Source organism: Oncorhynchus keta, chromosome 35 (genome assembly GCF_023373465.1).
Source record: "Oncorhynchus keta strain PuntledgeMale-10-30-2019 chromosome 35, Oket_V2, whole genome shotgun sequence".
Classification (NCBI taxonomy): domain Eukaryota; kingdom Metazoa; phylum Chordata; class Actinopteri; order Salmoniformes; family Salmonidae; genus Oncorhynchus; species Oncorhynchus keta.
The window spans coordinates 8,776,916-8,789,334 of record NC_068455.1 but is presented as its reverse complement, the minus strand read 5'-3'; the positions used below and the strand labels follow the sequence as shown (position 1 = coordinate 8,789,334).

The following is a 12,419-nucleotide window of genomic DNA, read 5'->3' as shown; positions in this document are numbered from 1 at the left end:
CCTGTGTTGATACCAACATGTTATAGTCACTAACCATTAACCCTGTGTTGATACCAACATGTTAGTCAGTGACCATTAACCCTGTGTTGATACCAACATGTTACAGTCACTAACAGTTAACCCTGTGTTGATACCAACATGTTACAGTCACTAACAGTTAACCCTGTGTTGATACCAACATGCTAGTCAGTGACCATTAACCCTGTGTTGATACCAACATGCTAGTCAGTGACCATTAACCCTGTGTTGATACCAACATGCTAGTCAGTGACCATTAACCCTGTGTTGATACCAACATGTTAGTCACTAACCATTAACCCTGTGTTGATACCAACATGTTATAGTCACTAACCATTAACCCTGTGTTGATACCAACATGTTAGTCAGTGACCATTAACCCTGTGTTGATACCAACATGTTACAGTCACTAACTGTTAACCCTGTGTTGATACCAACATGTTACAGCCACTAACAGTTAACCCTGTGTTGATACCAACATGTTACAGTCACTAACTGTTAACCCTGTGTTGATACCAACATGTTACAGTCACTAACCATTAACCCTGTGTTGCCACCAACGTCCTGCAGGCACTAACCATTAACCCTGTGTTGATAGCAACATGCTAGTCAGTAACCCTGTGTTGCTACCAACATGCTACAGTCACTAACCATTAAACTTGTGTTGCTACCAACATGCTACAGTCACTAACCATTAACCCTGTGTTGATACCAACATGCTAGTCAGTAACCCTGTGTTGCTACCAACATGCTAGTCACTAACCATTAACCCTGTGTTGCTACCAACATGCTAGTCACTAACCATTAACCCTGTGTTGATACCAACATGTTACAGTCACTAACCATTAACCCTGTGTTGATACGAACATGTCAGTGACCATTAACCCTGTGTTGATACCAACATGCTAGTCAGTGACCATTAACCCTGTGTTGATACCAACATGCTAGTCAGTGACCATTAACCCTGTGTTGATACCAACATGCTAGTCAGTGACCATTAACCCTGTGTTGATACCAACATGCTAGTCAGTGACCATTAACCCTGTGTTGATACCAACATGTTAGTCACTAACCATTAACCCTGTGTTGATACCAACATGTTATAGTCACTAACCATTAACCCTGTGTTGATACCAACATGTTAGTCAGTGACCATTAACCCTGTGTTGATACCAACATGTTACAGTCACTAACAGTTAACCCTGTGTTGATACCAACATGTTACAGTCACTAACAGTTAACCCTGTGTTGATACCAACATGCTAGTCAGTGACCATTAACCCTGTGTTGATACCAACATGCTAGTCAGTGACCATTAACCCTGTGTTGATACCAACATGCTAGTCAGTGACCATTAACCCTGTGTTGATACCAACATGTTAGTCACTAACCATTAACCCTGTGTTGATACCAACATGTTATAGTCACTAACCATTAACCCTGTGTTGATACCAACATGTTAGTCAGTGACCATTAACCCTGTGTTGATACCAACATGTTACAGTCACTAACAGTTAACCCTGTGTTGATACCAACATGTTACAGTCACTAACAGTTAACCCTGTGTTGATACCAACATGTTACAGTCACTAACCATTAACCCTGTGTTGATACCAACATGTTATAGTCACTAACCATTAACCCTGTGTTGATACCAACATGTTAGTCACTAACCATTAACCCTGTGTTGATACCAACATGTTAGTCAGTGACCATTAACCCTGTGTTGATACCAACATGTTACAGTCACTAACAGTTAACCCTGTGTTGATACCAACATGTTACAGTCATTAACCATTAACCCTGTGTTGATACCAACATGTTAGTCACTAACTGTTAACCCTGTGTTGCTACCAACATGCTAGTCAGTGACCATTAACCCTGTGTTGATACCAACATGCTAGTCAGTGACCATTAACCCTGTGTTGATACCAACATGTTACAGTCACTAACCATTAACCCTGTGTTGATACCAACATGCTAGTCAGTAACCATTAACCCTGTGTTGATACCAACATGTTAGTCACTAACTGTTAACCCTGTGTTGCTACCAACATGCTAGTCAGTGACCATTAACCCTGTGTTGATACCAACATGTTAGTCAGTGACCATTAACCCTGTGTTGATACCAACATGTTACAGTCACTAACCATTAACCCTGTGTTGATACGAACATGTCAGTGACCATTAACCCTGTGTTGATACCAACATGCTAGTCAGTGACCATTAACCCTGTGTTGATACCAACATGCTAGTCAGTGACCATTAACCCTGTGTTGATACCAACATGCTAGTCAGTGACCATTAACCCTGTGTTGATACCAACATGCTAGTCAGTGACCATTAACCCTGTGTTGATACCAACATGTTAGTCACTAACCATTAACCCTGTGTTGATACCAACATGTTATAGTCACTAACCATTAACCCTGTGTTGATACCAACATGTTAGTCAGTGACCATTAACCCTGTGTTGATACCAACATGTTACAGTCACTAACAGTTAACCCTGTGTTGATACCAACATGTTACAGTCACTAACAGTTAACCCTGTGTTGATACCAACATGCTAGTCAGTGACCATTAACCCTGTGTTGATACCAACATGCTAGTCAGTGACCATTAACCCTGTGTTGATACCAACATGCTAGTCAGTGACCATTAACCCTGTGTTGATACCAACATGTTAGTCACTAACCATTAACCCTGTGTTGATACCAACATGTTATAGTCACTAACCATTAACCCTGTGTTGATACCAACATGTTAGTCAGTGACCATTAACCCTGTGTTGATACCAACATGTTACAGTCACTAACAGTTAACCCTGTGTTGATACCAACATGTTACAGTCACTAACAGTTAACCCTGTGTTGATACCAACATGCTAGTCAGTGACCATTAACCCTGTGTTGATACCAACATGCTAGTCAGTGACCATTAACCCTGTGTTGATACCAACATGCTAGTCAGTGACCATTAACCCTGTGTTGATACCAACATGTTAGTCACTAACCATTAACCCTGTGTTGATATCAACATGTTACAGTCACTAACCATTAACCCTGTGTTGATACCAACATGTTATAGTCACTAACCATTAACCCTGTGTTGATACCAACATGTTAGTCACTAACCATTAACCCTGTGTTGATACCAACATGTTAGTCACTAACAGTTAACCCTGTGTTGATACCAACATGTTACAGTCACTAACAGTTAACCCTGTGTTGATACCAACATGTTAGTCAGTGACCATTAACCCTGTGTTGATACCAACATGTTACAGTCACTAACCATTAACCCTGTGTTGATACCAACATGTTACAGTCACTAACCATTAACCCTGTGTTGATACCAACATGCTAGTCAGTAACCATTAACCCTGTGTTGATACCAACATGTTAGTCACTAACTGTTAACCCTGTGTTGCTACCAACATGCTAGTCAGTGACCATTAACCCTGTGTTGATACCAACATGTTAGTCAGTGACCATTAACCCTGTGTTGATACCAACATGATACAGTCACTAACCATTAACCCTGTGTTGATACGAACATGTCAGTGACCATTAACCCTGTGTTGATACCAACATGCTAGTCAGTGACCATTAACCCTGTGTTGATACCAACATGCTAGTCAGTGACCATTAACCCTGTGTTGATACCAACATGCTAGTCAGTGACCATTAACCCTGTGTTGATACCAACATGTTAGTCACTAACCATTAACCCTGTGTTGATACCAACATGTTATAGTCACTAACCATTAACCCTGTGTTGATACCAACATGTTAGTCACTAACCATTAACCCTGTGTTGATACCAACATGTTAGTCAGTGACCATTAACCCTGTGTTGATACCAACATGTTACAGTCACTAACAGTTAACCCTGTGTTGATACCAACATGTTACAGTCACTAACAGTTAACCCTGTGTTGATACCAACATGTTAGTCAGTGACCATTAACCCTGTGTTGATACCAACATGCTAGTCAGTGACCATTAACCCTGTGTTGATACCAACATGCTAGTCAGTGACCATTAACCCTGTGTTGATACCAACATGTTAGTCACTAACCATTAACCCTGTGTTGATACCAACATGTTACAGTCACTAACCATTAACCCTGTGTTGATACCAACATGTTATAGTCACTAACCATTAACCCTGTGTTGATACCAACATGTTAGTCACTAACCATTAACCCTGTGTTGATACCAACATGTTAGTCAGTGACCATTAACCCTGTGTTGATACCAACATGTTACAGTCACTAACAGTTAACCCTGTGTTGATACCAACATGTTACAGTCACTAACAGTTAACCCTGTGTTGATACCAACATGTTAGTCAGTGACCATTAACCCTGTGTTGATACCAACATGTTACAGTCACTAACCATTAACCCTGTGTTGATACCAACATGTTACAGTCACTAACCATTAACCCTGTGTTGATACCAACATGTTAGTCACTAACAGTTAACCCTGTGTTGATACCAACATGTTACAGTCACTAACAGTTAACCCTGTGTTGATACCAACATGTTAGTCAGTGACCATTTACCCCGTGTTGATACCAACATGTTAGTCACTAACCATTAACCCTGTGTTACTACCACCATGTTAGTCAGTAACCATTAACCCTGTGTTACTACCAACATGTTAGTCAGTAACCATTAACCCTGTGTTACTACCAACATGTTAGTCAGTAACCATGCTAGTCAGTGACCATTAACCCTGTGTTGATACCAACATGTTATAGTCACTAACCATTAACCCTGTGTTGATACCAACATGTTAGTCACTAACCGTTAACCCTGTGTTGATACCAACATGTTAGTCAGTGACCATTAACCCTGTGTTGATACCAACATGTTACAGTCACTAACAGTTAACCCTGTGTTGATACCAACATGTTACAGTCACTAACAGTTAACCCTGTGTTGATACCAACATGTTAGTCAGTGACCATTAACCCTGTGTTGATACCAACATGTTACAGTCACTAACCATTAACCCTGTGTTGATACCAACATGTTACAGTCACTAACCATTAACCCTGTGTTGATACCAACATCTTAGTCACTAACAGTTAACCCTGTGTTGATACCAACATGTTACAGTCACTAACAGTTAACCCTGTGTTGATACCAACATGTTAGTCACTAACCATTAACCCTGTGTTACTACCAACATGTTAGTCAGTAACCATTAACCCTGTGTTACTACCAACATGTTAGTCACTAACCATTAACCCTGTGTTACTACCAACATGTTAGTCACTAACAATTAACCCTGTGTTGATACCAACATGTTAGTCACTAACCATTAACCCTGTGTTACTACCAACATGTTAGTCAGTAACCATTAACCCTGTGTTACTACCAACATGTTACAGTCACTAACAGTTAACCCTGTGTTGATACCAACATGTTACAGTCACTAACAGTTAACCCTGTGTTGATACCAACATGTTAGTCAGTGACCATTAACCCTGTGTTGATACCAACATGCTAGTCAGTGACCATTAACCCTGTGTTGATACCAACATGCTAGTCAGTGACCATTAACCCTGTGTTGATACCAACATGTTAGTCACTAACCATTAACCCTGTGTTGATACCAACATGTTACAGTCACTAACCATTAACCCTGTGTTGATACCAACATGTTATAGTCACTAACAGTTAACCCTGTGTTGATACCAACATGTTAGTCAGTGACCATTAACCCTGTGTTGATACCAACATGTTACAGTCACTAACAGTTAACCCTGTGTTGATACCAACATGTTACAGTCACTAACAGTTAACCCTGTGTTGATACCAACATGTTAGTCAGTGACCATTAACCCTGTGTTGATACCAACATGTTACAGTCACTAACCATTAACCCTGTGTTGATACCAACATGTTACAGTCACTAACCATTAACCCTGTGTTGATACCAACATGTTAGTCACTAACAGTTAACCCTGTGTTGATACCAACATGTTACAGTCACTAACAGTTAACCCTGTGTTGATACCAACATGTTAGTCAGTGACCATTTACCCCGTGTTGATACCAACATGTTAGTCACTAACCATTAACCCTGTGTTACTACCAACATGTTAGTCAGTAACCATTAACCCTGTGTTACTACCAACATGTTAGTCAGTAACCATTAACCCTGTGTTACTACCAACATGTTAGTCAGTAACCATGCTAGTCAGTGACCATTAACCCTGTGTTGATACCAACATGTTATAGTCACCAACCATTAACCCTGTGTTGATACCAACATGTTAGTCACTAACCATTAACCCTGTGTTGATACCAACATGTTAGTCAGTGACCATTAACCCTGTGTTGATACCAACATGTTACAGTCACTAACAGTTAACCCTGTGTTGATACCAACATGTTACAGTCACTAACAGTTAACCCTGTGTTGATACCAACATGTTAGTCAGTGACCATTAACCCTGTGTTGATACCAACATGTTACAGTCACTAACCATTAACCCTGTGTTGATACCAACATGTTACAGTCACTAACCATTAACCCTGTGTTGATACCAACATCTTAGTCACTAACAGTTAACCCTGTGTTGATACCAACATGTTACAGTCACTAACAGTCAACCCTGTGTTGATACCAACATGTTACAGTCACTAACCATTAACCCTGTGTTACTACCAACATGTTAGTCACTAACCATTAACCCTGTGTTACTACCAACATGTTAGTCAGTAACCATTAACCCTGTGTTACTACCAACATGTTAGTCACTAACCATTAACCCTGTGTTACTACCAACATGTTAGTCACTAACCATTAACCCTGTGTTGATACCAACATGTTAGTCACTAACCATTAACCCTGTGTTACTACCAACATGTTAGTCAGTAACCATTAACCCTGTGTTACTACCAACATGTTACAGTCACTAACAGTTAACCCTGTGTTGATACCAACATGTTACAGTCACTAACAGTTAACCCTGTGTTGATACCAACATGTTAGTCAGTGACCATTAACCCTGTGTTGATACCAACATGTTACAGTCACTAACCATTAACCCTGTGTTGATACCAACATGTTACAGTCACTAACCATTAACCCTGTGTTGATACCAACATCTTAGTCACTAACAGTTAACCCTGTGTTGATACCAACATGTTACAGTCACTAACCATTAACCCTGTGTTGATACCAACATGTTAGTCACTAACCATTAACCCTGTGTTACTACCAACATGTTAGTCAGTAACCATTAACCCTGTGTTACTACCAACATGTTAGTCACTAACCATTAACCCTGTGTTGATACCAACATGTTACAGTCACTAACCATTTACCCTGTGTTGATACCAACATGTTAGTCACTAACCATTAACCCTGTGTTACTACCAACATGTTAGTCAGTAACCATTAACCCTGTGTTACTACCAACATGTTACCATAAAAGTTAGAGGATTAGGTAAAGACTCCTTAAAGGTACCAACTTTTTTCATATGTGTGTCATTTTTTACTTAACAAGGCAGTTAAGAACAAATTGTTACAACGACAGCGAAACCAAGACTAGGTGCGTCGTCCTATGGGACTGCCAATCACGGCTGGATGTGATGCAGCCTGGAAGTGAACCAGGGACTGTAGTGACCCCTCTTGCACTGATATGCAGTGCCTTAGACAACTGTGCCACTCAGAAGCACAAATGACTTAGAATGACTTATTCTTATTTTCAATGATGGCCTAAGGAACAGTGGGTTAACTGCCTGTTCAGGGGCAGAACGACAGATTTGTACCTTGTCAGCTCGGGGGTTTGAATTTGCAACCTTTCAGTTACTAGTCCAACACTGTAATCACTAGGCTTCCTGCTACCCCAAATAAATGACTTATGAATGACTAATGTACCCCCTTCATGTAAAGAGTTAACGAATCAACCTGCCATGTTGGCCATGAAGAAAGGTAACACACAAAATATTATCTTCTGAATATTAAATGAAGCAGACGTCACACATTTTGACCAGATTCAGTATTTTTTTGTCCAGCTCTCATCTCCCTCATCATCAACTTGTCTTCCAGAAGCTGGACTCCTGCTACCAGTTTCTCTGTTTAACAACATGTGAGATGATTAATGAAGTCAGGTGTGGTGCTTGGTTGGAACTAAACCCTGCAATACCTATTCACTCCAGGACAAGAGTTCAAAGTCCCTGAACGGACAGAATGTGTTCTTATATATAACGATATTGTTCTTATATATAACGATATAGAGTCTGTAGACAGTCTGTAGATTCAGAATCAGCCATATATAGTTAGGAGAATATGAAATATATAAATACAAGGCTCCGTTTGCTCCCCAAATTCTGCTCTCCTGCGCCTGACTCCCTTACAGCCAGTTACGCTAACAGTCATAACGCATTGGAAGTTAGAGTGTGTTGATATCTCCTTTGGTTAATGTCATAACGCATTGGGGAAGTTAGAGTGTGTTGATATCTCCTTTGGTTAATGTCATAATGTCATAACGCATTGGGGAAGTTAGAGTGTGTTGATATCTCCTTTGGTTAATGTCATAATGTCATAACGCATTGGGGAAGTTAGAGTGTGTTGATATCTCCTTTGGTTAATGTCATAATGTCATAACGCATTGGGGAAGTTAGAGTGTGTTGATATCTCCTTTGGTTAATGTCATAATGTCATAACGCATTGGGGAAGTTAGAGTGTGTTGATATCTCCTTTGGTTAATGTCATAATGTCATAACGCATTGGAAGTTAGAGTGTGTTGATATCTCCTTTGGTTAATGTCATAATGTCATAACGCATTGGGGAAGTTAGAGTGTGTTGATATCTCCTTTGGTTAATGTCATAATGTCATAACGCATTGGGGAAGTTAGAGTGTGTTGATATCTCCTTTGGTTAATGTCATAATGTCATAACGCATTGGGGAAGTTAGAGTGTGTTGATATCTCCTTTGGTTAATGTCATAATGTCATAACGCATTGGGGAAGTTAGAGTGTGTTGATATCTCCTTTGGTTAATGTCATAATGTCATAACGCATTGGGGAAGTTAGAGTGTGTTGATATCTCCTTTGGTTAATGTCATAATGTCATAACGCATTGGGGAAGTTAGAGTGTGTTGATATCTCCTTTGGTTAATGTCATAATGTCATAACGCATTGGGGAAGTTAGAGTGTGTTGATATCTCCTTTGGTTAATGTCATAATGTCATAACGCATTGGGGAAGTTAGAGTGTGTTGATATCTCCTTTGGTTAATGTCATAATGTCATAACGCATTGGGGAAGTTAGAGTGTGTTGATATCTCCTTTGGTTAATGTCATAATGTCATAACGCATTGGAAGTTAGAGTGTGTTGATATCTCCTTTGGTTAATGTCATAATGTCATAACGCATTGGAAGTTAGAGTGTGTTGATATCTCCTTTGGTTAATGTCATAATGTCATAACGCATTGGGGAAGTTAGAGTGTGTTGATATCTCCTTTGGTTAATGTCATAATGTCATAACGCATTGGAAGTTAGAGTGTGTTGATATCTCCTTTGGTTAATGTCATAATGTCATAACGCATTGGGGAAGTTAGAGTGTGTTGATATCTCCTTTGGTTAATGTCATAATGTCATAACGCATTGGGGAAGTTAGAGTGTGTTGATATCTCCTTTGGTTAATGTCATAATGTCATAACGCATTGGGGAAGTTAGAGTGTGTTGATATCTCCTTTGGTTAATGTCATAATGTCATAACGCATTGGGGAAGTTAGAGTGTGTTGATATCTCCTTTGGTTAATGTCATAATGTCATAACGCATTGGAAGTTAGAGTGTGTTGATATCTCCTTTGGTTAATGTCATAATGTCATAACGCATTGGGGAAGTTAGAGTGTGTTGATATCTCCTTTGGTTAATGTCATAATGTCATAACGCATTGGGGAAGTTAGAGTGTGTTGATATCTCCTTTGGTTAATGTCATAATGTCATAACGCATTGGGGAAGTTAGAGTGTGTTGATATCTCCTTTGGTTAATGTCATAATGTCATAACGCATTGGGGAAGTTAGAGTGTGTTGATATCTCCTTTGGTTAATGTCATAATGTCATAACGCATTGGGGAAGTTAGAGTGTGTTGATATCTCCTTTGGTTAATGTCATAATGTCATAACGCATTGGGGAAGTTAGAGTGTGTTGATATCTCCTTTGGTTAATGTCATAATGTCATAACGCATTGGGGAAGTTAGAGTGTGTTGATATCTCCTTTGGTTAATGTCATAATGTCATAACGCATTGGAAGTTAGAGTGTGTTGATATCTCCTTTGGTTAATGTCATAATGTCATAACGCATTGGGGAAGTTAGAGTGTGTTGATATCTCCTTTGGTTAATGTCATAATGTCATAACGCATTGGGGAAGTTAGAGTGTGTTGATATCTCCTTTGGTTAATGTCATAATGTCATAACGCATTGGGGAAGTTAGAGTGTGTTGATATCTCCTTTGGTTAATGTCATAATGTCATAACGCATTGGGGAAGTTAGAGTGTGTTGATATCTCCTTTGGTTAATGTCATAATGTCATAACGCATTGGGGAAGTTAGAGTGTGTTGATATCTCCTTTGGTTAATGTCATAATGTCATAACGCATTGGGGAAGTTAGAGTGTGTTGATATCTCCTTTGGTTAATGTCATAATGTCATAACGCATTGGGGAAGTTAGAGTGTGTTGATATCTCCTTTGGTTAATGTCATAACGCATTGGGGAAGTTAGAGTGTGTTGATATCTCCTTTGGTTAATGTCATAACGCATTGGGGAAGTTAGAGTGTGTTGATATCTCCTTTGGTTAATGTCATAATGCATTGGGGAAGTTAGAGTGTGTTGATATCTCCTTTGGTTAATGTCATAATGTCATAACGCATTGGGGAAGTTAGAGTGTGTTGATATCTCCTTTGGTTAATGTCATAATGTCATAACGCATTGGGGAAGTTAGAGTGTGTTGATATCTCCTTTGGTTAATGTCATAATGTCATAACGCATTGGGGAAGTTAGAGTGTGTTGATATCTCCTTTGGTTAATGTCATAATGTCATAACGCATTGGGGAAGTTAGAGTGTGTTGATATCTCCTTTGGTTAATGTCATAATGTCATAACGCATTGGGGAAGTTAGAGTGTGTTGATATCTCCTTTGGTTAATGTCATAATGTCATAACGCATTGGGGAAGTTAGAGTGTGTTGATATCTCCTTTGGTTAATGTCATAATGTCATAACGCATTGGGGAAGTTAGAGTGTGTTGATATCTCCTTTGGTTAATGTCATAATGTCATAACGCATTGGGGAAGTTAGAGTGTGTTGATATCTCCTTTGGTTAATGTCATAATGTCATAACGCATTGGGGAAGTTAGAGTGTGTTGATATCTCCTTTGGTTAATGTCATAATGTCATAACGCATTGGGGAAGTTAGAGTGTGTTGATATCTCCTTTGGTTAATGTCATAATGTCATAACGCATTGGGGAAGTTAGAGTGTGTTGATATCTCCTTTGGTTAATGTCATAATGTCATAACGCATTGGGGAAGTTAGAGTGTGTTGATATCTCCTTTGCTTATTGTCATAATGTCGTAACGCATCACAGAAGTTAGAGTAGCAGTGATCGAGTGTAATTACCCCTGCGCATAGTGCAGAAATATGCTGATAGAATTTAGGTAGCCTTGTTCTCACATTTGCTTTGTTAAAATCCCCAACTACAATAAATGCAGCTTCAGGATATATGGTTTCCAGTTTACATAGAGTCCAGTGAAGTTCCTTAACTTGTTTGGGATAGGGGGCAGCATTTCCACTTTTGGATGAATTGCGTGGCCAAACTGAACTGCCTCCTACTCTGTCCCAGAGTAGCCGTCTTGGTGTCTGCTTGAGGGGGAACGGACACCGCTGAGAGGATGACTGACCAGAACTCTCTTGGGAAAACCTAGTGCATGTTCATTAGGGCGTGTGTTTGTTTATGTTAAGGACTATATATTACACAGCTACATGTGTGTTGATATCTCCTTCGGTTATTGTCATAATGTCATGTGATTGTTTATGTTAAGGACTATATATTACACAGCTACATGTGTGTTGATATCTCATTCGGTTATTGTCATAATGTTATGTGATTGTTTATGTTAAGGACTATATATTACACAGCTACATGCGTGTTGATATCTCCTTCGGTTATTGTCATAATGTTATGTGTTTGTATATTTGGGTCCAAAACTTAACTCTATCAGTCTCACCACATTTCAAGTGTTTTCAACAACATTTACAAGACTGTTTATAGTCGTCTACGTTCAACCTTTTTGTTCTCAGAAGATGCATGGAAACAGGAAGGACATGGTCTTTCTATCATATAGTGTTTATGTCAGAAATAACAGTAAT

The 12,419-nt window shown here is 39.3% G+C and overlaps 1 protein-coding gene across 1 annotated transcript in view; it reads right to left on the bottom strand.

Annotated features, from left to right (window-relative positions):
* The window catches only part of LOC127915813 (uncharacterized), a 72,035-nt gene that overhangs the window by 47,951 nt on the left and 11,665 nt on the right, over positions 1-12,419 (bottom strand). The gene's annotated exons all lie outside the window — the stretch shown is intronic.